Raw genomic sequence first — 25,442 nt, 5'->3', positions numbered from 1 at the left:
CAGACGCGGAAGCTACAGCAGCAGCTGTTAGCCCTCCTGCGTCTGCGAAAAAGACAAGGTCCGGGAAGGTGTTGAACATCGCCAATCCTCGTGTGACCTTGGAGAGATGCGTGACACCCACGCGAGCGGTCTCGGTGAAAACTGAGGCCACGGAAGAAGGCGCGCCGGACACCGGTAACGTGGGGACAGCGCCCAAGTCGGGGGACTCCCCCAGCCGCAAGGCTGGGAAGGGGAAACCCAAAAAAATCGAACAAGTCAAAGACACGCTCGTGAAGGTGCAACCGGCACCCGTGCGTGTCGAAGACCCCGAAGGTGGCGGTTGGAAAACCGTCACCAAAAAGTCGAAGCGTGCCAAGCCAGTCGCACCTACTGGCAAGGCCGCAGCAAACCAGGCCAGGAAATCGAAGGGGACGGTTTCCGGGCACAAGGTACGGCCTCTCGATCTCGTGAGAGACGAAGCCTTCAGGCGAGTATCGGAGATACGGACCTTTTGCTTTCGACCCGAGTCGAAAGTCAACAAGGAGTCCGGGTCGAAGATACTAGCAGAAGTCGGAGCACTCAACGAGTTGGTCCAGGAGCTGATTCAACGAAACAGCTTCGTCGAAGGGCAACTCGCCGCGGTCAGGGCGGACCTAAAAGCGCGCCCTGCCGTAATGAGTGCGGCGCGACCTGAGCCGTCCAAGGGATCCCTCCCGAAGACGGTCTCCAATGCCGCGCAGTTGACCTACGCCCAAGTGGCAAAGGTCAACCAGTCAGCGACTCCGGAGGCGAGAAGACCACCGACACAATACGTGGTGCGTATCTTCCCGCCAAAGGATAAAGGACAGAACAGCGATGCTACTAAGAGAGCTGTTCTGTCGATCGTAAAACCTGCGAAGGAGGCGATCCGTGTCAGATCGGTTCGACGCATCCACTCCGGTGGCATCGTCGTCGAAACCGATCGCAAGGAGGACCTAAAAGCCTTCGTAGGGAACAAGAAGCTGGCGAGTGCGGGACTGTCCGTCTCCTTGCCCAGCAAACGGGACCCCGAGGTCCTGATTTATGACATTCCGAAAGGGATGGGCAAGGAGGAAATTGCCTCCAGTCTTTGGAGGCAAAACCTCTCTGAGGCGTCCCAGAAGGATGTGCCTTCGGGTGTTCGGGTCAGTCGCATGGCTGGCAAGACCCCGGAGACAGCCAACTGGGTAGTGGCCGTCAGTCCGCAGATTCGTCGGCGGCTGGCGCAGAGAGGGGACCGGGTGTACCTTGGGTGGAGTTCCTGCCGTGTGCGGGACTTCATACAGGTCACCCGTTGCTATAAGTGCCAGCGCTTCGGGCACACCGCGAAGCGCTGTAAATTCAAAGAGGATGTCTGCGGACATTGTGCCGAAAAAGGGCACGGCTATGCGCTCTGCAGCAGGAAGAGCAAGCCTCCGGTTTGTTCCAACTGCAAAGACAGAGGGCGGCCACACGACCATAAGTCGCGAGACCCGGCCTGCGCCTCCTATCAGGAAGCGCTGGTTTTGGAGATGTCTCGCATTAGACAGGAATAATAATTTGAATCTCGAATGGATAGTACAAACGACCGGCGACGCTCGAGAGTCATACGGGTCATGCAGCATAACATGCAGCGGGCCCGAAACGTGACCGACGAAGTCCGGACTGAGATGCATAGGCGAGGGGTAGATGTGTTGCTTGCACAAGAGCCATATAGCTGGCGGGGTACTGTGCCCGGGCTAGGCTTGAGAACGAGGCTGATCACGGCAGGCGAACCGGTGATGGCTGCAATAGCGGTCAGAAACCCGGATCTAACCGTGGTCAAAGTCTCTAACTTGTGCGACACGCATTTGTCCTGTGTCAGCATCTCGGGTTCGTTTGGGAGCTTCTTCCTGATCAGCCAGTACTTTCAATGCTCCGATGACGTTGAATCAGGTCTGGCGCGGTTGGAGAGAGCTCTTTCCGCACTTAAGCATAACCGAGTCATTATCTCTGCCGACGTTAACGCGAAATCAGCCCAGTGGGGCAGCGCGGAGACGGACGTGAGAGGCCGTAAACTCGAAGAGTTTATCGTGAGCCATGGCTTGGTTGTCTTGAACGAGGCTGGAAACGCTCCGACGTTTTCCAGCCCTAGTGGACAGTCATACATCGACGTCACACTATCGACACCTGATATTTGCGACAAGGTGCGAGGTTGGAAGGTCCGCGAGGACCTGACGACCAGCGACCACCGAGTCATAGAGTTTTCTTTGAGTTTTTGCGCCGAGGACGGTGCTGCCGAAATTAGTAGCAACAGCAGCACCAACCGGAACGGATTATTACCAAGGTTCCGACTCCGAAGCGCAAAATGGCCCGAGTTCGACAAGGCGCTGCAGGAAAGTAAGAGGAGTATATCCCCCGATCCATTGAACAATAAGGGGGATGTCGAACATCTAGCACAGGAGATCGAAAGAATGATCGTCCAAGCGTGCGACTCCTCGATGCCAACCAAGCAGTGGCATTCAAAATCCGTCCCATGGTGGACGGCCGACCTGACGAGGCAAAAGAGGCGAGTCTACAAACTTAGACGAGCCTCGCAGAACGCAGCATGTTCAGAGGAGCAGAGGGCGGCCAAGAGGACCGAGTATCTTAAACAGAGAAAGGCCTACAAAGCCGCCATCAAAGCTGCTCGGTCGCACAGCTGGCGTGCATTCGTGACCGAGCAGGGAAACAAGGAACCCTGGGGCCTCATTTATAAGATCACGAGGCAGAAGATGACAGCCAGCACGGTCATCTCGAATATAAATCGTAACACTGCCCAGGGTTACACCACAGACTGGGACTCCACCGCTTCCGCGCTGCTGGAGGGGTTAATTCCGGACGATAGCCCCGCGAATGACTCCCCGGATCATGCGCGAGTCAGGAGGGAAGCTGCCATCGAGCCGGAGAGTGAGGACGCCAGTCCCTTCACCCTCTCGGAGCTCAGATCGGCGGTCAACCGACTGAAGAGCGGCAAGTGTCCAGGCCTAGATCGGATCGAGCCGGAGATTTTAAAACGTTCGTGTAATACAGTCTCACGCGAGCTCCTCCGACTCTACAACGGATGCCTGGCACACGGAGTCTTTCCCGTGGAATGGAAAGTCGGGTCCATCATTACCATCCTTAAAGGACCCGAGAAACCTGAAACGGAGATAAAGTCCTACAGACCAATATGCTTGCTTTCGGTCGTAGGCAAAGTCTTGGAGAAGCTAATCGCTACGCGATTAGCTAGTTTGTTTTTGCACCCCGACTACGCCTCCGATCGGCAATACGGATTCAGGCCGCATCGATCCACGACTGATGCCGTGGTAAAGATGAGGGAGCTTGCGTCCGGTCGAGAGGAAAAGTACGTCGTGGGTCTGCTCTTCGACATTGCTGCGGCCTTTGATAATGTCTGGTGGCCAAGCATACTCAACGCGTTGAGGAAGCGAGGCTGCCCAAAAAACCTATTTAGATTGGTGGTCGACTACTTCGACGGCCGCGTGGTGACTATGGTGTCTGATCGCGGTGCAGTGCGGAAGAAAGTCACTAAGGGCTGCCCACAGGGATCGATTCTTGGTCCGAGCTGTTGGAACTTAGTCTTCGACGAGGTTCTACAGCTCCTATCGAACGCCGGGCTCGCTTGCGAGCCCATCGCCTATGCAGACGACCTTCTTGTCCTGATCTTCGCGAACAGCAGGAAGGGTCTAGAAAGCAATGGCCAATTGGTTGTGGACACCATTTCTCGCTGGTGCGACCAGCAGAAATTGTCGCTGTCTGCGACCAAGACCGAGATGGTATTCTTAAAAGGCTCTCTCGACAGAGAGAGGCCACCTGTGATAAAAGTAGGAGGTCGGAATATTGCCGTCAAGGACTCTGTGCGTTACCTTGGCGTGCATTTTGACTCTAGACTGGGTATCCATTCCCATGTCGAGTATTTGAATGCTAAGTCCTTGCGAACGTTTAATGCGCTAGCAAGGATTGCTAAGTCGAACTGGGGATTGGGATATCGGACGATGCGTACTTTGTACCGCGGCTTGTTTGTCCCAATCGTCACGTATGCTGCCGCGGGCTGGGCAGACCGCCTTACCTCTGGGACGAGTAAAGTGCTCACCAGGGCGCAGAGGCATGTTCTGCTTGGCTGCGTCAAAGCCTACAGGACAGTCTCCACTGATGCGATCCCCGTGATCGCCGGGGAGATACCTGTGGACTTGGCGATAGCGGAGTTCAGCTGCGTGTACAAAGCCAGGAAGAAACTCGGGTTCCAACATGGAACCTATCAAGTGAGTCAGGCCGAATTGGCTGACGAAGTCGTCACCGAAGCCCAAGTTCGCAGAAGGCTGAGGGAGGCGACTTTAGAGATGTGGCAGCAGAGATGGTCGTCCTCGACGAAGGGTAGGGAAACCTTCCAATACTTCGGCGAGGTATCAGACCGTCTCTCAGCGAGCTGGATCAGAGTCGACCATGATGTAGCGCAGTTCTTGAGCGGACACGGAGACTTCCGTGCGAAGCTCAAGACGTTCGCCCTGGTCGACGACGAGTTGTGCGAATGTGGGGAGGAGGAAACTCCAAACCACGTCCTCTACGATTGTCAGCGTTACGTAGAGGACAGGGAACACCTACGCCAGGCGGCGATTCGAGAAGGATTTCAGTGGCCAATCGACAAAGCCAGCCTGGTGTCAGAGCAGCTGTTTCAGGAGTTCCGAAAATTCGCACGATCCGTAAGCAAGACTAAGAAGCGAACATAGAACGAAACTGCATACGGAGCGTGGACTCGTCCAGCTCCGTTGATGTACGGCATGCTGGGCGAACCCCTCGGGTTCGTCCCCTCGGGCCAGGCTGAAGCCCCTCTTGCGGAGATAAAAGACTTTAACACTACTCCGTAAGAGTGCCTGGATTGGGTTGGACTCGAGGTGGCAGTGGGAGTAGCACGCTGTCTTCCCCTGATACGATGGTGAACGAAGGTAGAGCCCGAACACCAGGCACAAGTCGCAAGAGCGGCCGGTATGGTCCACCAAGGACTTAGGTACGGCCCGTCTCTCAGAGACCACAGTTTGACGACAACACTAACTGTGGTCATGTTTTACAGGAACGGGGGTCTTGCCTTAACCGGCCGGGCCGCGAGGATGACAACCTCTCTAAAAAATCCCTAGCCTCAAGCAGTGTTGCGCGGTGATGAGGGTGTAGCTGGAGTAAGCGCCAGCTATGGTTGGTGGGTGCACCAATCTTTAGCGGACAACCCCGGGGTACCTGGCGACCCCCGGGTGTATTAGCCTTCCCCGGGTATGGCGGCTCTGCCCGGGGTGACCTTCTTTCCGACCACACTCGTGGGACCAATTATGGATTCTTTTAAACAAATAACCGGGGAGGGGGGAAACGAGCGTGAGGTGGAGGTGCGCGGGCCTATCGTGCGCCTCAAAAGATGTGCAGAGCCGGTGTCGCGGAGGCATTCTGCAACACGCGGCAAAAAGAGGACCGCAGCGGGCCTTGGTGAGTGCGATGAGGGGGAGGAGTCAGATTTCTCTGTCTCCTCCCACCACTCATCGCAGAGTGTCCCGGGCTCGTCGTCAGCGAGGAAAAGAGGACGGCCGCCGACGACCGGCGAATATGTTGGCCTCGCAGAGGCCAAACTTAGGCTGGCCGAGGCCTCGCAGTTGGAGGCCGAGGCAAGGGAGGTGGCGGCGATATTCGACCCGGGTGCCCCCGTGCCGAGACCATCGCGGTCGAGCGTTCCGCTCCCGGACGAGACGGATATCGCGGAAAATTTCCGCAACCGTCCGACGCGGGATGTAGCGGCCGCTATATTGGAGAGCCTGGATGAGGTGGCCAGAATCTCCGGTGTGTCAAAGGGGCTGAAGGGCAACTTGGCCCGCGCCCTGAGGGTGGCCGCCTTAAACGGCAGGGTGGGGGTGTCCGAGCTGGCAGTGAGGTCAGCTACCGACGCCACGCGTGTCCTGGAGGCCGAAAATGCCGTCCTCAGGGGGCAAATGATGGAGCTGCAGGCGGAGGTGGCCCGGCTCCGGCAGGTGGTGGAGGCGAGAACGGCTGCTGCCGCAATGCCTCCGCCGCCGCGCCGGGGAGAGGGCTCAGTATCGCCGCCGATCGTCGGCGCCCGGGATTGCCATCGCCCCGGGCAAGAAAAGTCCTCGCCACCACCTGCGGCTGCGCCCGCAGAATTTCTGGCACAGATAGGCGCCCTGATAGACGCCAAATTGGCGTGCTTCAGGAGGGAGCTCGCGCCGCGAACGGACTCGGCCCTGCGATCGGTGGCCCCTGGGCCGTCCGTCCCCTCACAGTCTTCGGACAGGGTGCGGCGGAAGACGAAGAAGAAGAAGAAAGGTGGGAAAGCTGGGACGGCTATAGCGGCCCAGACGGAGCCCGCTCGACCGCGAGCAGAATCGGCGCTACCCTCTGCTGCGCCTCCACCCCAGGAGGCGTGGTCCCAGGTGGTTGGCCGGAAGGCCAAAAAGGCGGCTGCCAAGGCCACAGCGGCCGCGAATAAAAAAGGACGGGTGGTCCCGGCGGCCCCCAGGAAGACACCCCTGCCTCCTCGACCACCACGCACAGCAGCGGTTACCATAACGGTTCCTTCTGGCGTGGACATTACTTACGCGCAGGCGATGGCCACTGCCAGGTCCAAGGTGGACCTGGCAGAAATTGGCATCGCCTCGCTGAGGCCGCGAAGGGCGGTGACTGGGGGGTTAATTTTGGAGGTCCCTGGCACCGATGGGGCCGCCAAGGCCACCGTCCTCGCCACAAAAGTGGCGGAAGCGCTGGCAGGCACCGGCGTCAAGGTCGCGCGTCCGGTCAAAAAAGCTGACCTTAGGGTGCGCGGCCTGGTCGATTCGACCACGCCGGCGGAGGTCGTTGCGGCTGTTGCCCGCGTGGGCGGGTGCAGCGAGGGGGACATCAATACCGGCGAAATCCGGGCTTCCCCCTCGGGATTGGGCACCCTCTGGGTCCGATGTCCTGCCGCGGCCGCTCGCAAGGTTGCTGTCGCGGGCCGTATAACTGTCGGCTGGACCCAGGCAGCCGTGGAGGCCCTGAGTGCCCGGCCTCTGCAATGTTACCGTTGCCTTGGTGTTGGCCACACCAGTCAGCGGTGCACTGCTGCCGAGGATAGGTCCGACTGCTGCTATAGATGCGGCAGTCGGGACCATGAGGTGGCAGCCTTTACGGCCACGCCCAATTGTCCGCTTTGTGCGGGCGCGGGCAAGCCGTCTGGTCACCGCCTCGGCAGCCGGGCATGTCCGGCCAGTGTGAGGCGAGGCAAGGTAGGCGGCCAAAGGTCGTCTGCCAGGTTTCTTAAAAAAGGGAAGGAAACCACGATGGCCAAGGCAGCGACCACCGTGGCCAGCAACGAAATGGCGGCACCGCCTGATGCTACCGCCGCGCCCGCGAGGGCGTATGAGGCCACTAAAGTCCCAGACGCCACCGCATCCGCGGCCGTGACGGCGATGGACACGGCTGTGTAATGGGGCCCCCGGGCCCGATAATACAAGTTAACCTCAACTGCTCGGCCAGAGCGCAGGACCTCCTGTTTCAATGCATGGCCGAGCGGGGTGCCGGGTTGGCAGTCGTGGCGGAGCCGCACAGGGTCCCCAAACATCCACACTGGATGGGGGACTCGATTGGCTCCGCCGCGATTATTTGGGCTGGGAGGCCGGGGTCCCCGCCGTGCTCGCTTATCGAGCGCGGCCTGGGATACGTGGCCGTTGAGTGTGGCGGCACCGTGGTTGTGGCGATATACGCACCTCCAAGGTGGACCCTCGGAGAGTTTGAGCAGTATCTGGACGGGGTAGGGAGATGCGTCTCCCGCTGCCATCCCCGTCCGGTGCTGGTCCTGGGGGACTTCAATGCCAAGGCCTCGGCTTGGGGTTCCCCCGGGACTGACTCGAGGGGCCGGGAGGTGCTGGATTGGGCGGCGGGACTGGAGCTCCGTCTCCTGAACACGGGCTCGGTCCATACGTGCGTGCGGCATAACGGGGGGTCCATCGTTGACCTTTCGTGGGCAACGCCCCCGGCCGCGCGCCGTATTACGGGATGGAGGGTGGCGGAAGGGGTCGAGACGTTGTCTGACCACAGATACATAGTTCTCGACCTCTCCGCCGCCCCACCATCGACACCCCGTCGTCGCTCCGCCGATGAAGGTTCGCCTCAGCCGCGGTGGGCGCTGAAGCGCCTCGACCAGGACGCTCTGATGGCGGCGGCCCACGTCGTGGTCTGGCCAGCAACACCGGCCGGGCCAGTCGACGTGAATGGGGAGGCCCATTGGTTCCGGGGCGCAATGACGTCGATTTGCGACGTCGCCATGCCACGGGCCAGGGTCTTCCCGAGGAAGGCGGTGTACTGGTGGTCGCGCGAGATAGCGGAATTACGCACCGAGTGCGTTCGCGCGCGACGCCAGTACGCTCGCGCCCGTCGACGACGACGTACGGACGACGTGCTGGCTGCCCAACTGTACGGGCGATATCGGGAGAAGGTGGTCGCCCTGCAGCTGGCCATCAGGCGAGCGAAGGACCAGGCCTGGCGCGATCTCCTCGGCTCTCTGAACCGAGATCCGTGGGGGCGCCCATACAAGATGGCTTTGGGACGATTGCGTCCCTGGGCGCCCCCCGTGACGGAGAGCCTGGATCCGGGGCTGCTCGGGCGGGTCGTGGACGCTTTATTCCCCGTTAGCGGGGAGGCGTCCCGGCCCGTCCCTGAGCCAGAGGAACATGAGTGGTCCCCGGATCTTGAGGTCGCGCCGGAGGAGATGGCCGCGGTCGTCAAATGGCTCCGGGGCAAGAATACCGCCCCGGGGCCGGACGGTATCCCCGGCCGGGTCTGGTTGCTCGCCGCGAGCGTCCTGGGGGAGAGGCTGAGGAGCCTCTACTCTGGGCTCCTGAGGTCGGGGACGTTCCCCGACCTATGGAGAGAAAGTCGGATGGTCCTCTTGAGGAAGGATGGGAGGCCGGGGGATTCTCCCTCCGCGTACCGGCCCATTTGTCTCCTGGATGAGGCGGGCAAGATCTTCGAGAAGATCATTGTTGCCCGCCTCTCCAGACACCTGTCCCGCGACGGCCCCGATCTAGCGGACTGCCAGTTTGGCTTCCGGGAGGGGCGATCGACGGTCGACGCTATCGACCGTCTCAAGTCCCTCTCGGACAATGCCGTGGCAAGGGGCGGGGTGTGCTTGGCGGTGTCCATTGACATCGTCAATGCGTTCAACACCCTGCCCTGGTCCGCCATTAGGGAGGCCCTCGTCGATCACCAGGTGCCTCCCTATCTGAGGCGGGTGATCGGAGCCTACCTGCGGGACAGGTGGGTCGAATACCCGGGCCGGTACGGGATGATACGGAGGGAGGTGGACCGCGGGGTCCCGCAGGGGTCCGTTTTAGGACCGCTCCTGTGGGACCTTGGTTACAACGCGGTCCTGGAAAAGGCCTCCCTGCCCGACGGTGCCACCCTCGTCTGCTACGCGGACGACACGTTGGTGGTCGCCGTCGGGAGTACCTTCGAGAGGACCATCCGACGAGCAGAGGTTGCGGTGGCAGCCGTCGTCGCGAGGATCCGCGATCTGGGGCTGAAAATAGCCCCGGAGAAGGCCGAGGCTGTCTGGTTTCACGGACGGCCTCGGTCTCGGCCACCGGCCAGATCGTGGATCCGGGTTGGAGAAGCCTGCGTCGAGGTGAAGTCCGAGTTGAAATATCTCGGACTGATCCTCGACAGCCGCTGGAGCTTCGATGCGCATCTCGACCGTCTCGTCCCCCGAGTCGAAAGGGCGGCGGCCTCTTTGGGCCGCCTGCTGCCCAACCTCGGGGGACCGGGAGATTTGGTGCGCCGCCTATACCTGGGCGTGGTGCGGTCTATGGCCTTATACGGTGCCCCAATATGGGCGCCGTACGTGATTACCAGCCGGCGCAGCACGCTGTTGTTGCGCCGGCTGCAGAGGCGGATGGCCATCCGCCTCATAAGAGGTTACCGCACCACGTCTACCGTGGCGGCGCTTGCTCTGGCGGGAGAACTTCCCTTCGAGCTTCAGGCGGCGGTGCGCGCCTATGTTTATAGGCGCACAAGCATCGCCAGCCGTGCTCGAGGGGCCCCGCCGGAGCGAGAGATGGTCGGGGGCTTCGAGCTCCAGGCCCGGAGACTAGCGCTCGCCAGATGGCGTGCCGAGCTTTGCTCCCACGCCGGCGAGCGCGTCCCCGGGGCTCTCCTGCCGCACTTCACCTCGTGGCGGGAGAGACGGCATGGCAGGCTCTCCTACCGAGCGACGCAGGTGTTCACGGGGCATGGCTGCTTCGGTGTCTACCTGTTTCGCATCGGGCGGGAAGCGACGACGGTGTGCCACCATTGTGGCGCGGAGGAAGACTCGGCGCAGCACACGCTGGAGGAATGTCCCGCCTTTTCAGCGTTGCGCCGAGTCCTAAAACGAGAAGTCGGCCACGACCTCGCAATCTCCAGCCTAGTTGGGGCCATGCTGGAGGGCCCGGGGAAGTGGGCGGCAGCAATCTCTTTCTGCGAGGAGGTTATGTCGCGGAAGGAGGCTGCCGAGCGGGATCGGGAGCTTACAGATCCCGCCCGACGTGCCCGGGGACGGCGTGCGCGCCCACGCCGAGAAACCCCGGGCAGCTGAGAGTAGGCGGGCGGCGGGTGTACCGGAACATGCTGGTTTCATTGCCCGCCGCCCGCCAACAGAGGAGGACGTCCACTGTTGGGTGTGGGGGATGACGAGTCGCCTGGAGGAGGCGAGGTTTAACTGTGATCCTCCTCCAATATACTCGTCGTCCCCCCGGCGGCCGCTGTGATCAGGGCGGGGGCCCTGGTCACCTATCGCGCGGTCGCCGTGTCGGGGCGGTGCGGGGTGCGACCCCTCGCGCCGCCGAATTTAAATGGATTTAGGGGGGAGGATTATATCTCCCCCGGGACGCGGCCGGCCATCCTTACCATCCTGATGGACGGCCAGGCGAGGGGGAGCCGCGGTAGTGTTCTTCAAGAGTTCCCGTGGCTCCCCCGTTGAATCGCCAGCGATCGGTCCTGCGTCCTCAGGTCGCCGTGGAGGTTTTAGTGGGTCAAACCCCACACTACCCTCGTCCCGCTCCCCCGGGCGGGGCGGGGGTGTCTGGCGAGCAGATTTCCTCCACGTAAAATGAAAAAAAAAAAAAAAAAAAAAAAAAAAAGGTTATGTCAAGGTCCCCCCCCGAGTCCGCTACCTTGTCGTGGTGGGGGGGCTTCGTGCCCTAATGATCCTCAAGGCTGTGCCGGCGGGGAATTTATTCCCTGGCAGGTCCTACCATGCCGGAGTGGCTTGAGCTGAGGGGCCAACTAAAGTCGGACACATACCGTAAACCTGTGGTCATGTTTTACAGGAACGGGGGTCTTGCCTTAACCGGCCGGGCCGCGAGGATGACAACCTCTCTAAAAAATCCCTAGCCCCAAGCAGTGTTGCGCGGTGAAGAGGGCGTAGCTGGAGTAAGCGCCAGCTATGGTTGGTGGGTGCACCAATCGTTAGCGGACAACCCCGGGGTACCTGGCGACCCCCCGGGCGTATTAGCCTTCCCCGGGTATGGCGGCTCTACCCGGGGTGACCTCCTTTCCGACCACACTCGTGGGATTAAGTATGGAGTCTACTTTTTCACAAACAACCGGGGAGGGGGGAAACGAGCGTGTGGGGGAGGTGCGCGGGCCTATCGTGCGCCTCAAAAGATGCACAGAGCCGGTGTCGCGGAGGCATTCGGCGACACGCGGCAAAAAGAGGACCGCAGCGGGCCTTGGTGAGTGCGATGAGGGGGAGGAGTCAGATTTCTCTGTCTCCTCCCACCACTCATCGCAGAGTGTCCCGAGCTCGTCGTCAGCGAGGAAGAGAGGACGGCCGCCGACGACCGGCGAATATGTTGGCCTCGCAGAGGCCAAACTTAGGTTGGCCGAAGCTTCGCAGCTGGAGGCCGAGGCAAGGGAGGTGGCGGCGATATTCGACCCGGGAGCCCCTGTGCCGAGACCATCGCGGTCGAGCGTCCCGCTCCCGGACGAGACGGATATCGCGGAAAATTTCCGCAACCGTCCGACGCGGGATGTCGCGGCCGCTATATTGGAGAGCCTGGATGAGGTGGCCAGGATCTCCGGCGTTTCGAAGGGGCTGAAGGGCAACTTGGCCCGCGCCCTGAGGGTGGCCGCCTTAAACGGCAGGGTAGGGGTGTCGGAGCTGGCAGTGAGGTCAGCAACCGACGCCACGCGTGTCCTGGAGGCCGAAAATGCCGTCCTCAGGGGACAAATGACGGAGCTGCAGGCGGAGGTGGCACGGCTCCGGCAGGTGGTGGAGGCGCGAACGGCTGCTGCCGCAATGCCTCCGCCACCGCGCCCGGGAGAGGGCTCAGTATCGCCGCCGATCGTCGGCGCCCGGGATTGCCATCGCTCCTGGCAAGAAAAGTCCTCGCCACCGCCTGCGGCTGCGCCCGCAGATTTTCTGGCGCAAATAGGCGCCCTGATAGACGCCAAATTGGCGTCATTCAGGAAGGAGCTCGCGCCGCGAACGGACTCGGCCCTGCGATCGGTGGCCCCTGGGCCGTCCGTCCCCTCACAGTCTTCGGACAGGGTGGGGCGGAGGGCGAAGAAGAAGAAGAAAGGTGGGAAAGCTGGGGCGGCTAAAGCGGCCCAGACGGAGCCCGCTCGACCGCGAGCCGAATTGGCCCCACACTCCGCCGCGCCTCCACCCCAGGAGGCGTGGTCCCAGGTGGTTGGCCGGAAGGCCAAAAAGGCGGCTGCCAGGGCCACTGCGGCCGCGAATAAAAAAGGACGGGTGGTCCCGGCGGCCCCCAGGAAGACACCCCTGCCTCCTCGACCGCCACGCACAGCAGCGGTTACCATAACGGTTCCGTCTGGCGTGGACATTACTTACGCGCAGGCGATGGCCACTGCCAGGTCCAAGGTGGACCTGGCAGAAATTGGCATCGCCTCGCTGAGGCCGCGAAGGGCGGTGACTGGGGGGTTAATTTTGGAGGTCCCTGGCACCGATGGGGCCGCCAAGGCCACCGTCCTCGCCACAAAAGTGGCGGAAGCGCTGGCAGGCACCGGCGTAAAGGTCGCGCGTCCGGTCAAAAAAGCTGACCTTAGGGTGCGCGGCCTGGTCGATTCGACCACGCCGGCGGAGGTCGCTGCGGCTGTTGCCCGCGTGGGCGGGTGCAGCGAGGGGGACATCAATACCGGCGAAATTCGGTCTTCCCCCTCGGGATTGGGCACCCTCTGGCTCCAATGTCCTGCCGCGGCCGCTCGCAAGGTTGCTGTCGCGGGCCGGATAACTGTCGGCTGGACCCAGGCAGCCGTGGAGGCCCTGAGTGCCCGGCCTCTGCAGTGTTACCGTTGCCTTGGTGTTGGCCACACCAGTCAGCGGTGCACTTCTGCCGAGGATAGGTCCGACTGCTGCTATAGATGCGGCAGTCGGGACCATAAGGTGGCAGCCTGTACGGCCACGCCCAATTGTCCGCTTTGTGCGGGCGCGGGCAAGCCGTCTGGTCACCGCCTCGGCAGCCGGGCATGTCCTGCCAGTGTGAGGCGAGGCAAGGTAGGCGGCCAAAGGCCGTCTGCCAGACTTTATAAGAAAGGGAAGGTAACCACGATGGCCAAGGCAGCGACCACCGTGGCCAGCAACGGAAAGGCAGCATCGCCTGATGCTGCAGCCGCGCCCGCGGGGGCGGATGGGGCTATTAAAGTCCCAGACGCCACCGCATCCGCGGCCGTGACGGCGATGGACACAGCTGTGTAATGGGGCCCCCGGGCCCGATAATACAAGTTAACCTCAACTGCTCGGCCAGAGCGCAGGATCTCCTGTTTCAATGCATGGCTGAGCGGGGTGCCGGGTTGGCAGTCGTGGCGGAGCCGCACAGGGTCCCCAAACATCCACACTGGATGGGGGACTCGATTGGCTCCGCCGCGGTTATTTGGGCTGGGAGGCCGGGGTCCTCGCCGTGCTCGATTATCGAGCGCGGCCTGGGATACGTGGCCGTTGATTGGGGCGGCACCGCGGTTGTGGCGATATACGCACCTCCAAGGTGGTCCCTCGAAGAGTTTGAGCAGTATCTGGACGGGGTAGGGAGATGCGTCTCCCGCTGCCATCCCCGTCCGGTGCTGGTCCTGGGGGACTTCAATGCCAAGGCCATGGCTTGGGGTTCTCCCGGGACTGACTCGAGGGGCCAGGAGGTGCTTGATTGGGCGGCGGGACTGGAGCTCCGTCTCCTGAACACGGGCTCGGTCCATACGTGCGTGCGGCATAACGGGGGGTCCATCGTTGACCTTTCGTGGGCAACGCCCCCGGCCGCGCGCCGTGTTACGGGGTGGAGGGTGGCGGAAGGGGTCGAGACGTTGTCTGACCACAGATACATAGTTCTCGACCTCTCCGCCGCCCCACCGTCGACACTCCGTCGTCGCCCCGCCGATGAAGGTTCGCCTCGTCCGCGGTGGGCGCTGAAGCGCCTCGACCAGGACGCTCTGATGGCGGCAGCCCACGTCGTGGCCTGGCCAGCAACACCGACCGGGCCAGTCGACGGGAATGGGGAGGCCCATTGGTTCCGGGGCGCAATGACGTCGGTTTGCGACGTCGCCATGCCACGGGCCAGGGTCTTCCCGAGGAAGGCGGTGTACTGGTGGTCGCGCGAGATGGCGGAATTACGCACCGAGTGCGTTCGCGCGCGACGCCAGTACGCTCGCGCCCGTCGACGACGACGAACGGACGACGTGCTGGCTGCCCAGCTGTACGGGCTATATCGGGAGAAGGTGATCGCCCTGCAGCTGGCCATCAGGCGGGCAAAGGACCAGGCCTGGCGCGATCTCCTCGGCTCTCTGAACCGAGATCCGTGGGGGCGCCCATACAAGATGGCATTGGGACGATTACGTCCCTGGGCGCCCCCCGTGACGGAGAGCCTGGATCCGGGGCTGCTCGGGCGGGTCGTGGACGCTTTATTCCCCGTTAGCGGGGAGGCGTCCCGGCCCGTTCCTGAGCCAGAGGAACACGAGTGGTCCCCGGATCTTGAGATCGCGCCGGAGGAGATGGCCGGGGTCGTCAAATGGCTCCGGGGCAAGAATACCGCCCCGGGGCCGGACGGTATCCCCGGCCGGGTCTGGTTGCTCGTCGCGAGCGTCCTGGGGGAGAGGCTGAGGAGCCTCTACTCTGGGCTCCTGAGGTCGGGGACGTTCCCTGACCTATGGAGAGAAAGTCGGATGGTCCTCTTGAGGAAGGATGGGAGGCCGGGGGATTCTCCCTCCGCGTACCGGCCCATCTGTCTCCTGGATGAGGCGGGCAAGATCTTCGAGAAGATCATTGTTGCCCGCCTCTCCAGACACCTGTCCCGCGACGGCCCCGATCTAGCGGACTGCCAGTTTGGCTTCCGGGAGGGGCGATCGACGGTCAACGCCATCGACCGTCTCAAGTCCCTCTCGGACAATGCCGTGGCAAGGGGCGGGGTGTGCTTGGCGGTGTCCATTGACATCGTCAATGCGTTCAACACCCTGCCCTGGTCCGCCATTAGGGAGGCCCTCGTCGATCACCAGGTGCCTCCCTATCTGAGGCGGGTGATCGGGGCCTACCTGCGGGACAGGTGGGTTGAATACCCGGGCCGGTGCGGGATGATACGGAGGGAAGTGGACCGCGGGGTCCCGCAGGGGTCCGTTTTAGGACCGCTCCTGTGGGACCTGGGTTACAACGCGGTCCTGGAGAAGGCCTCCCTGCCCGACGGTGCCACCCTCGTCTGCTACGCGGACGACACGTTGGTGGTCGCCGTCGGGAGTACCTTCGAGAGGACCATCCGACGAGCAGAGGTTGCGGTGGCAGCCGTCGTCGCGAGGATCCGCGATCTGGGGCTGAAAATAGCCCCGGAGAAGGCCGAGGCTGTCTGGTTTCACGGACGGCCTCGGTCTCGGCCACCGGCCAGATCGTGGATCCGGGTTGGAGAAGCCTGCGTCGAGGTGAAGTCCGAGTTGAAATATCTCGGACTGATCCTCGACAGCCGCTGGAGCTTCGACGCGCATCTCGACCGTCTCGTCCCCCGAGTCGAAAGGGCGGCGGCCTCGTTGGGCCGCCTGCTGCCCAACCTCGGGGGACCGGGTGATTTGGTGCGCCGCCTATACCTGGGCGTGGTGCGGTCTATGGCCTTATACGGTGCCCCAATATGGGCGCCGTACGTGATGACCAGCCGGCGCAACACGCTGTTGTTGCGCCGGCTGCAGAGGCGGATGGCCATCCGCCTCATAAGAGGTTACCGCACCACGTCTACCGTTGCGGCGCTTGCTCTGGCGGGAGAACTTCCCTTCGAGCTTCAGGCGGCGATGCGCGCCTATGTTTATGGGCGCACAAGCATCGCCAGCCGTGCTCGAGGGGCCTCGCCGGAGCGAGAGATGGTCGAGGGCTTCGAGCTCCAGGCCCGGAGACTAGCGCTCGCCAGATGGCGTGCCGAGCTTTGCTCCCACGCCGGCGAGCGCGTCCCCGGGGCTCTCCTGCCGCACTTCACCTCGTGGCGGGAGAGACGGCATGGCAGGCTCTCCTACCGAGCGACGCAGGTGTTCACCGGGCATGGCTGCTTCGGTGTCTACCTGTGTCGCATCGGGCGGGAAGCGACGACGGTGTGCCACCATTGTGGCGCGGAGGAAGACTCGGCGCAGCACACGCTGGAGGAATGTCCCGCCTTTTCAGCGCTGCGCCGAGTCCTAAAACGGGAAGTCGGTCACGACCTCGCACTCTCCAGCCTAGTTGGGGCCATGCTGGAGAGCCCGGGGAAGTGGGCGGCAGCAATCTCTTTCTGCGAGGATGTTATGTCGCGGAAGGAGGCTGCCGAGCGGGATCGGGAGCTTACAGATCCCGCCCGACGTGCCCGGGGACGGCGTGCGCGCCCACGCCGAGAAACCCCGGGCAGCTGAGAGTAGGCGGGCGGCGGGTGTACCAGAACATGCTGGTTTCATTGCCCGCCGCCCGCCAACAGAGGAGGACCTCCACTGTTGGGAGTGGGGGATGACGAGTCGCCTGATGGAGGGGAGGGTTAACTGTGATCCTCCTCCAATATACTCGTCGTCCCCCCGGCGGCCGCTGTGATCATGGCGGGGGCCCTGGTCACCTATCGCGCGGTCGCCGTGTCGGGGCGGTGCGGGGTGCGACCCCTCGCGCCGCCGAATTTAAATGGATTTTAGGGGGGAGGATTTATTTTATTTCCCCCGGGGACGCGGCCGGCCATCGTTACCATCCTGATGGCCGGCCAGGCGAGGGGGAGCCGCGGTAGTGTTCTTCAAGAGTTCCCGTGGCTCCCCCGTTGAATCGCCAGCGATCGGTCCTGCGTCCTCAGGTCGCCGTGGAGGTTTTAGTGGGTCAAACCCCACACTACCCTCGTCCCGCTCCCCCGGGCGGGGCGGGGGTGTCTGGCGAGCAGATTTCCTCCACGTAAAATAAAAAAAAAAAAAGGTTATGTCAAGGTCCCCCCCGTGTCCGCTACCTTGTCGTGGTGGGGGGGCTTCGTGCCCTAATGATCCTCAAGGCTGTGCCGGCGGGGAATTTATTCCCTGGCAGGTTCTACCATGCCGGAGTGGCTTGAGGTGAGGGGCCAACTAAAGTCGGACACATACCGTAAACCTGTGGTCATGTTTTACAGGAACGGGGGTCTTGCCTTAACCGGCCGGGCCGCGAGGATGACAACCTCTCTAAAAAATCCCTAGCCCCAAGCAGTGTTGCGCGGTGAAGAGGGCGTAGCTGGAGTAAGCGCCAGCTATGGTTGGTGGGTGCACCAATCGTTAGCGGACAACCCCGGGGTACCTGGCGACCCCCCGGGCGTATTAGCCTTCCCCGGGTATGGCGGCTCTACCCGGGGTGACCTCCTTTCCGACCACACTCGTGGGATTAAGTATGGAGTCTACTTTTTCACAAACAACCGGGGAGGGGGGAAACGAGCGTGAGGTGGAGGTGCGCGGGCCTATCGTGCGCCTCAAAAGATGCACAGAGCCGGTGTCGCGGAGGCATTCGGCGACACGCGGCAAAAAGAGGACCGCAGCGGGCCTTGGTGAGTGCGATGAGGGGGAGGAGTCAGATTTCTCTGTCTCCTCCCACCACTCATCGCAGAGTGTCCCGGGCTCGTCGTCAGCGAGGAAAAGAGGACGGCCGCCGACGACCGGCGAATATGTTGGCCTCGCAGAGGCCAAACTTAGGCTGGCCGAGGCTTCGCAGCTGGAGGCCGAGGCAAGGGAGGTGGCGGCGATATTCGACCCGGGTGCCCCCGTGCCGAGACCATCGCGGTCGAGCGTCCCGCTCCCGGACGAGACGGATATCGCGGAAAATTTCCGCAACCGTCCGACGCGGGATGTCGCGGCCGCTATATTGGAGAGCCTGGATGAGGTGGCCAGGATCTCCGGCGTTTCGAAGGGGCTGAAGGGCAACTTGGCCCGCGCCCTGAGGGTGGCCGCTTTAAACGGCAGGGTAGGGGTGTCCGAGCTTGCGGTTAGGTCAGCTACCGACGCCACGCGTGTCCTGGAGGCCGAAAATGCCGTCCTCAGGGGGCAAATGACGGAGCTGCAGGCGGAGGTGGCCCGGCTCCGGCAGGTGGTGGAGGCGAGAACGGCTGCTGCCGCAATGCCTCCGCCGCCACGCCCGGGAGAGGTCTCAGTATCGCCGCCGATCGTCGCCGCCCGGGACTGCCAACGCTCCGGGCAAGAAAAGTCCTCGCCCCCACCTGCGGCTGCGCCCGCAGATTTTCTGGTGCAGATAAGCGCCCTGATAGACGCCAAATTGGCGTCATTCAGGAGGGAGCTCGCGCCGCGAACGGACTCGGCCCTGCGATCGGTGGCACCTGGGCCGTCCGTCCCCTCACAGTCTTCGGACAGGGTGGGGCGGAAGGGGAAGAAGAAGAAGAAAGGTTGGAAAGCTAGGACGGCTATAGCGGCCCAGACGGAGCCCGCTCGACCGCGAGCAGAATCGGCGCTACCCTCTGCCGCGCCTCCGCCCCAGGAGGCGTGGTCCCAGGTGGTTGGCCGGAAGGCTAAAAAGGCGGCTGCCAAGGCCACTGCGGCGGCGAATAATAAAAAAGGACGGGTGGTCCCGGCGGCCCCCAGGAAGAGACCCCTGCCTCCGCGACCGCCACGCACAGCAGCGGTTACCATAACGGTTCCGACTGGCGTGGAGATGACCTACGCGCAGGCGATGGCCACTGCCAGGTCCAAGGTGGACCTGGCAGAAATTGGCATCGCCTCGCTGAGGCCGCGAAGGGCGGTGACTGGGGGGTTAATTTTGGAGGTCCCTGGCACCGACGGTGCCGCCAAGGCCACCGTCCTCGCCACAAAAGTGGCGGAAGCGCTGGCAGGCACCGGCGTAAAGGTCGCGCGTCCGGTCAAAAAAGCTGACCTTAGGGTGCGCGGCCTGGTCGATTCGACTACGCCGGCGGAGGTCGCTGCGGCTGTTGCCCGCGTGGGCGGGTGCAGCGAGGGGGACATCAATACCGGCGAAATCCGGTCTTCCCCCTCGGGATTGGGCACCCTCTGGCTCCGATGTCCTGCCGCGGCCGCCCGCAAGGTTGCTGTCGCGGGCCGGATAACCGTCGGCTGGACCCAGGCAGCCGTGGAGGCCCTGAGTGCCCGGCCTCTGCAGTGTTACCGTTGCCTTGGTGTTGGCCACACCAGTCAGCGGTGCACTTCTGCCGAGGATAGGTCCGACTGCTGTTATAGATGCGGCAGTCGGGACCATAAGGTGGCAGCCTGTACGGCCACGCCCAATTGTCCGCTTTGTGCGGGCGCGGGCAAGCCGTCTGGTCACCGCCTCGGCAGCCGGGCATGTCCTGCCAGTGCGGGGCGAGGCAAGGGAGGCGGCCAAAGGCCGTCTGCCAGATTGAATAAAAAAAGGAAGGAAACCGCGATGGCCAAGGCAGTGACCACCGTGGCCAGCAACGTAAAGGCGGCACCGCCTGATGCTACCGCCGCACCCACGAGGGCGGATGGGGCCACTAAAGTCCCAGACGCCACCGCATCCGCGGCCGTGACGGCGATGGACACGGCTGTGTAATGGGGCCCCCGGGCCCGATAATACAAGTTAACCTCAACTGCTCGGCCAGAGCGCAGGATCTCCTGTTTCAATGCCTGGCCGAGCGGGGTGCCGGGTTGGCAGTCGTGGCGGAGCCGCACAGGGTCCCCAAACATCCACACTGGATGGGGGACTCGATTGGCTCCGCCGCGATTATTTGGGCTGGGAGGTCGGGGTCCCCGCCGTGCTCGCTTATCGAGCGCGGCCTGGGATACGTGGCCGTTGATTGGGGCGGCATCGCGGTTGTGGCGATATACGCACCTCCAAGTTGGTCCCTCGAAGAGTTTGAGCAGTATCTGGACGGGGTAGGGAGATGCGTCTCCCGCTGCCATCCCCGTCCGGTGCTGGTCCTGGGGGACTTCAATGCCAAGGCCACGGCTTGGGGTTCCCCCGGGACTGACTCGAGGGGCCGGGAGGTGCTGGATTGGGCGGCGGGACTGGAGCTCCGTCTCCTGAATACGGGCTCGGTCCATACGTGCGTGCGGCATAACGGGGGGTCCATCGTTGACCTTTCGTGGGCAACGCCCCCGGCCGCGCGCCGTATTACGGGGTGGAGGGTGGCGGAAGGGGCCGAGACGTTGTCTGACCACAGATACATAATTCTCGGCCTCTCCGCCGCCCCACCATCGACACCCCGTCGTCGCCCCGCTGATGAAGGATCGCCTCAACCGCGGTGGGCGCTGAAGCGCCTCGACCAGGACGCTCTGATGGCGGCAGCCCACGTCGTGGCCTGGCCAGCAACACCGGCCGGGCCAGTCGACGGGAATGGGGAGGCCCGTTGGTTCCGGGGCGCAATGACGTCGGTTTGCGACGTCGCCATGCCCCGGGCCAGGGTCTTCCCGAGGAAGGCTGTGTACTGGTGGTCGCGTGCGATAGCTGAATTACGCACCGAGTGCGTCCGCGCGCGACGCCAGTACGCTCGCGCCCGTCGACGACGACGTACGGACGACGTGCTGGCTGCCCAGCTGTACGGGCGATATCGGGAGAAGGTGGTCGCCCTGCAGCTGGCCATCAGGCGAGCGAAGGACCAGGCCTGGCGCGATCTCCTCGGCTCTCTAAACCGAGATCCGTGGGGGCGCCCATACAAGATGGCATTGGGACGATTGCGTCCCTGGGCGCCCCCCGTGACGGAGAGCCTGGATCCGGGGCTGCTCGGGCGGGTCGTGGACGCTTTATTCCCCGTTAGCGAGGGGCCGTCCCGGCCCGTCCCTGAGCCAGAGGAACATGAGTGGTCCCCGGATCTTGAGGTCGCGCCGGAGGAGATGGCCGGGGTCGTCAAATGGCTCCGGGGCAATAATACCGCCCCGGGGCCGGACGGTATCCCCGGCCGGGTCTGGTTGCTCGCCACGAGCGTCCTGGGGGAGAGGCTGAGGAGCCTCTACTCTGGGCTCCTGAGGTCGGGGACGTTCCCCGACCTATGGAGAGAAAGTCGGATGGTCCTCTTGAGGAAGGATGGGAGGCCGGGGGATTCTCCCTCCGCGTACCGGCCCATTTGTCTCCTGGATGAGGCGGGCAAGATCTTCGAGAAGATCATTGTTGCCCGCCTCTCCAGGCACCTGTCCCGCGACGGCCCAGATCTGGCGGACTGCCAGTTTGGCTTCCGGGAGGGGCGATCGACGGTCGACGCTATCGTCCGTCTCAAGTCCCTCTCGGACAATGCCGTGGCAAGGGGCGGGGTGTGCTTGGCGGTGTCCATTGACATCGTCAATGCGTTCAACACCCTGCCCTGGTCCGCCATTAGGGGGGCCCTCGTCGATCACCAGGTGCCTCCCTATCTGAGGCGGGTGATCGGGGCCTACCTGCGGGACAGGTGGGTCGAATACCCGGGCCGGTACGGGATGATACGGAGGGAAGTGGACCGCGGGGTCCCGCAGGGGTCTGTTTTAGGACCGCTCCTGTGGGACCTGGGTTACAACGCGGTCCTGGAAAAGGCCTCCCTGCCCGACGGTGCCACCCTCGTCTGCTACGCGGACGACACGTTGGTGGTCGCCGTCGGAAGTACCTTCGAGAGGACCATCCGACGAGCAGAGGTTGCGGTGGCAGCCGTCGTCGCGAGGATCCGCGATCTGGGGCTGAAAATAGCCCCGGAGAAGGCCGAGGCTGTCTGGTTTCACGGACGGCCTCGGTCTCGGCCACCGGCCAGATCGTGGATCCGGGTTGGAGAAGCCTGCGTCGAGGTGAAGTCCGAGTTGAAATATCTCGGACTGATCCTCGACAGCCGCTGGAGCTTCGATGCGCATCTCGACCGTCTCGTCCCCCGAGTCGAAAAGGCGGCGGCCTCTTTGGGCCGCCTGCTGCCCAACCTCGGGGGACCGGGAGATTTGGTGCGCCGCCTATACCTGGGCGTGGTGCGGTCTATGGCCTTGTACGGTGCCCCAATATGGGCGCCGTACGTGATGACCAGCCGGCGCAACACGCTGTTGTTGCGCCGGCTACAGAGGCGGATGGCCATCCGCCTCATAAGAGGATACCGCACCACGTCTACCGTGGCGGCGCTTGCTCTGGCGGGAGAACTTCCCTTCGAGCTTCAGGCGGCGGTGCGCGCCTATATTTATAGGCGCACTAGTATCGCCAGCCGTGCTCGAGGGGCCCCGCCGGAGCAAGAGACGGTCGAGGGCTTCGAGCTCCAGGCTCGGCGACTAGCGCTCGCCAGATGGCGTGCCGAGCTTTGCTCCCACGCCGGCGAGCGCGTCCCCGGGGCTCTCCTGCCGCACTTCACCTCGTGGCGGGAGAGACGGCATGGCAGGCTCTCCTACCGAGCGACGCAGGTGTTCACCGGGCATGGCTGCTTCGGTGTGTACCTGTGTCGCATCGGGCGGGAAGCGACGACGGTGTGCCACCACTGTGGCGCGGAGGAAGACTCGGCGCAGCATACGCTGGAGGAATGTCCCGCCTTTTCAGCGCCGCGCCGAGTCCTAAAACGGGAAGTCGGCCGCGACCTCGCACTCTCCAGCCTAGTTGGGGCCATGCTGGAGGGCCCGGGGAAGTGGGCGGCAGCAATCTCTTTCTGCGAGGAGGTTATGTCGCGGAAGGAGGCTGCCGAGCGGGATCGGGAGCTTACAGATCCCGCCCGACGTGCCCGGGGACGGCGTGCGCGCCCACGCCGAGAAACCCCGGGCAGCTGAGAGTAGGCGGGCGGCGGGTGTACCAGTACATGCTGGTTTCATTGCCCGCCGCCCGCCAACAGAGGAGGACCTCCCCTGTTGTGAGTGGGGGATGGCGAGTCGCCTGAAGGAGGCGAGGGCTAATTGTGATACTCCTCCAACATACTCGTCGTCCCCCCGGCGGCCGCTGTGATCAGGGCGGGGGCCCTGGTCACCTATCGCGCGGTCGCCGTGTCGGGGCGGTTCGGGGTGCGACCCCTCGCGCCGCCGAATTTAATTGGATTTTAGGGGGGAGGATTTATTTTATTTCCCCCCGGGACGCGGCCGGCCATCGTTACCATCCTGATGGCCGGCCAGGCGAGGGGGAGCCGCGGTAGTGTTCTTCAAGAGTTCCCGTGGCTCCCCCGTTGAATCGCCAGCGATCGGTTCTGCGTCCTCAGGTCGCCGTGGAGGTTTTAGTGGGTCAAACCCCACACTACCCTCGTCCCGCTCCCCCGGGCGGGGCGGGGGTGTCTGGCAAGCAGATTTCCTCCACGTAAAATAAAAAAAAAAAAAAAAAGGTTATGTCAAGGCCCCCCCCCGAGTCCGCTACCTTGTCGTGGTGGGGGGGCTTCGTGCCCCAATGATCCTCAAGGCTGTGCCGGCGGGGAATTTATTCCCTGGCAGGTTCTACCATGCCGGAGTGGCTTGAGCTGAGGGGCCAACTAAAGTCGGACACATACCGTAAACCTGTGGTCATGTTTTACAGGAACGGGGGTCTTGCCTTAATCGGCCGGGCCGCGAGGATGACAACCTCTCTAAAAAATCCCTAGCCCCAAGCAGTGTTGCGCGGTGATGAGGGTGTAGCTGGAGTAAGCGCCAGCTATGGTTGGTGGGTGCACCAATCTTTAGCGGACAACCCCGGGGTACCTGGCGACCTCCGGGTGTATTAGCCTTCCCCGGGTATGGCGGCTCTGCCCGGGGTGACCTTCTTTCCGACCACACTCGTGGGACCAATTATGGATTCTTCTATACAAATAACAGGGGTGGGGGGAAACGAGCGTGAGGGTGAGGTGCGCGGGCCTATCGTGCGCCTCAAGAGATGTACAGAGCCGGTGTCGCGGAGGCATTCGGCAACACGCGGCAAAAAGAGGACCGCAGCGGGCCTTGGTGAGTGCGATGAGGGGGAGGAATCAGATTTCTCTGTCTCCTCCCACCACTCATCGCAGAGTGTCCCGGGCTCGTCGTCAGCGAGGAAGAGAGGACGGCCGCCGACGACCGGCGAATATGTTGGCCTCGCAGAGGCCAAACTTAGGCTGGCCGAGGCCTCACAGTTGGAGGCCGAGGCAAGGGAAGTGGCGGCGATATTCGACCCGGGTGCCCCCGTGCCGAGACCATCGCGGTCGAGCGTTCCGCTCCCGGCCGAGACGGATATCGCGGAAAATTTCCGCAACCGTCCGACGCGGGATGTCGCGGCCGCTATATTGGAGAACCTGGATGAGGTGGCCAGGATCTCCGGTGTGTCAAAGGGGCTGAAGGGCAACTTGGCCCGCGCCCTGAGGGTGGCCGCCTTAAACGGCAGGGTGGGGGTGTCCGAGCTTGCGGTTAGGTCGGCTACCGACGCCACGCGTGCCCTGGAGGCCGAGAATGCCGTCCTGAGGGGGCAAATGACGGAGCTGCAGGCGGAGGTGGCCCGGCTCCGGCAGGTGGTGGAGGCGAGAACGGCTGCTGCCGCAATGCCTCCGCCGCCGCGCCCGGGAGAGGGCTCAGTATCGCCGCCGATCGTCGGCGCCCGGGATTGCCATCGCTCCGGGCAAGAAAAGTCCTCGCCCCCACCTGCGGCTGCGCCTGCAGATTTTCTGGTGCAGATAAGCGCCCTGATAGACGCCAAATTGGCGTCATTCAGGAGGGAGCTCGCGCCGCGAACGGAATCGGCCCTGCGATCGGTGGCACCTGGGCCGTCCGTCCCCTCACAGTCTTCGGACAGGGTGGGGCGGAAGACGAAGAAGAAGAAGAAAGGTGGGAAAGCTGGGGCGGCTATAGCGGCCCAGACGGAGCCCGCTCGACCTCTAGCAGAATTGGCCCCACACTCCGCCGCGCCTACACCCCAGGAGGCGTGGTCCCAGGTGGTTGGCCGGAAGGCCAAAAAGGCGGCTGCCAAGGCCACTGCGGCCGCGAATAAAAAAGGACGTGTGGTCCCGGCGGCCCCCAGGAAGACACCCCTGCCTCCTCGACCGCCACGCACAGCAGCGGTTACCATAACGGTTCCGTCTGGCGTGGACATTACTTACGCGCAGGCGATGGCCACTGCCAGGTCCAAGGTGGACCTGGCAGAAATTGGCATCGCCTCGCTGAGGCCGCGAAGGGCG

The sequence above is a fragment of the Megalopta genalis genome, chromosome 11 (genome assembly GCF_051020955.1).
Source record: "Megalopta genalis isolate 19385.01 chromosome 11, iyMegGena1_principal, whole genome shotgun sequence".
Classification (NCBI taxonomy): domain Eukaryota; kingdom Metazoa; phylum Arthropoda; class Insecta; order Hymenoptera; family Halictidae; genus Megalopta; species Megalopta genalis.
This window is presented reverse-complemented; position numbering follows the sequence as displayed.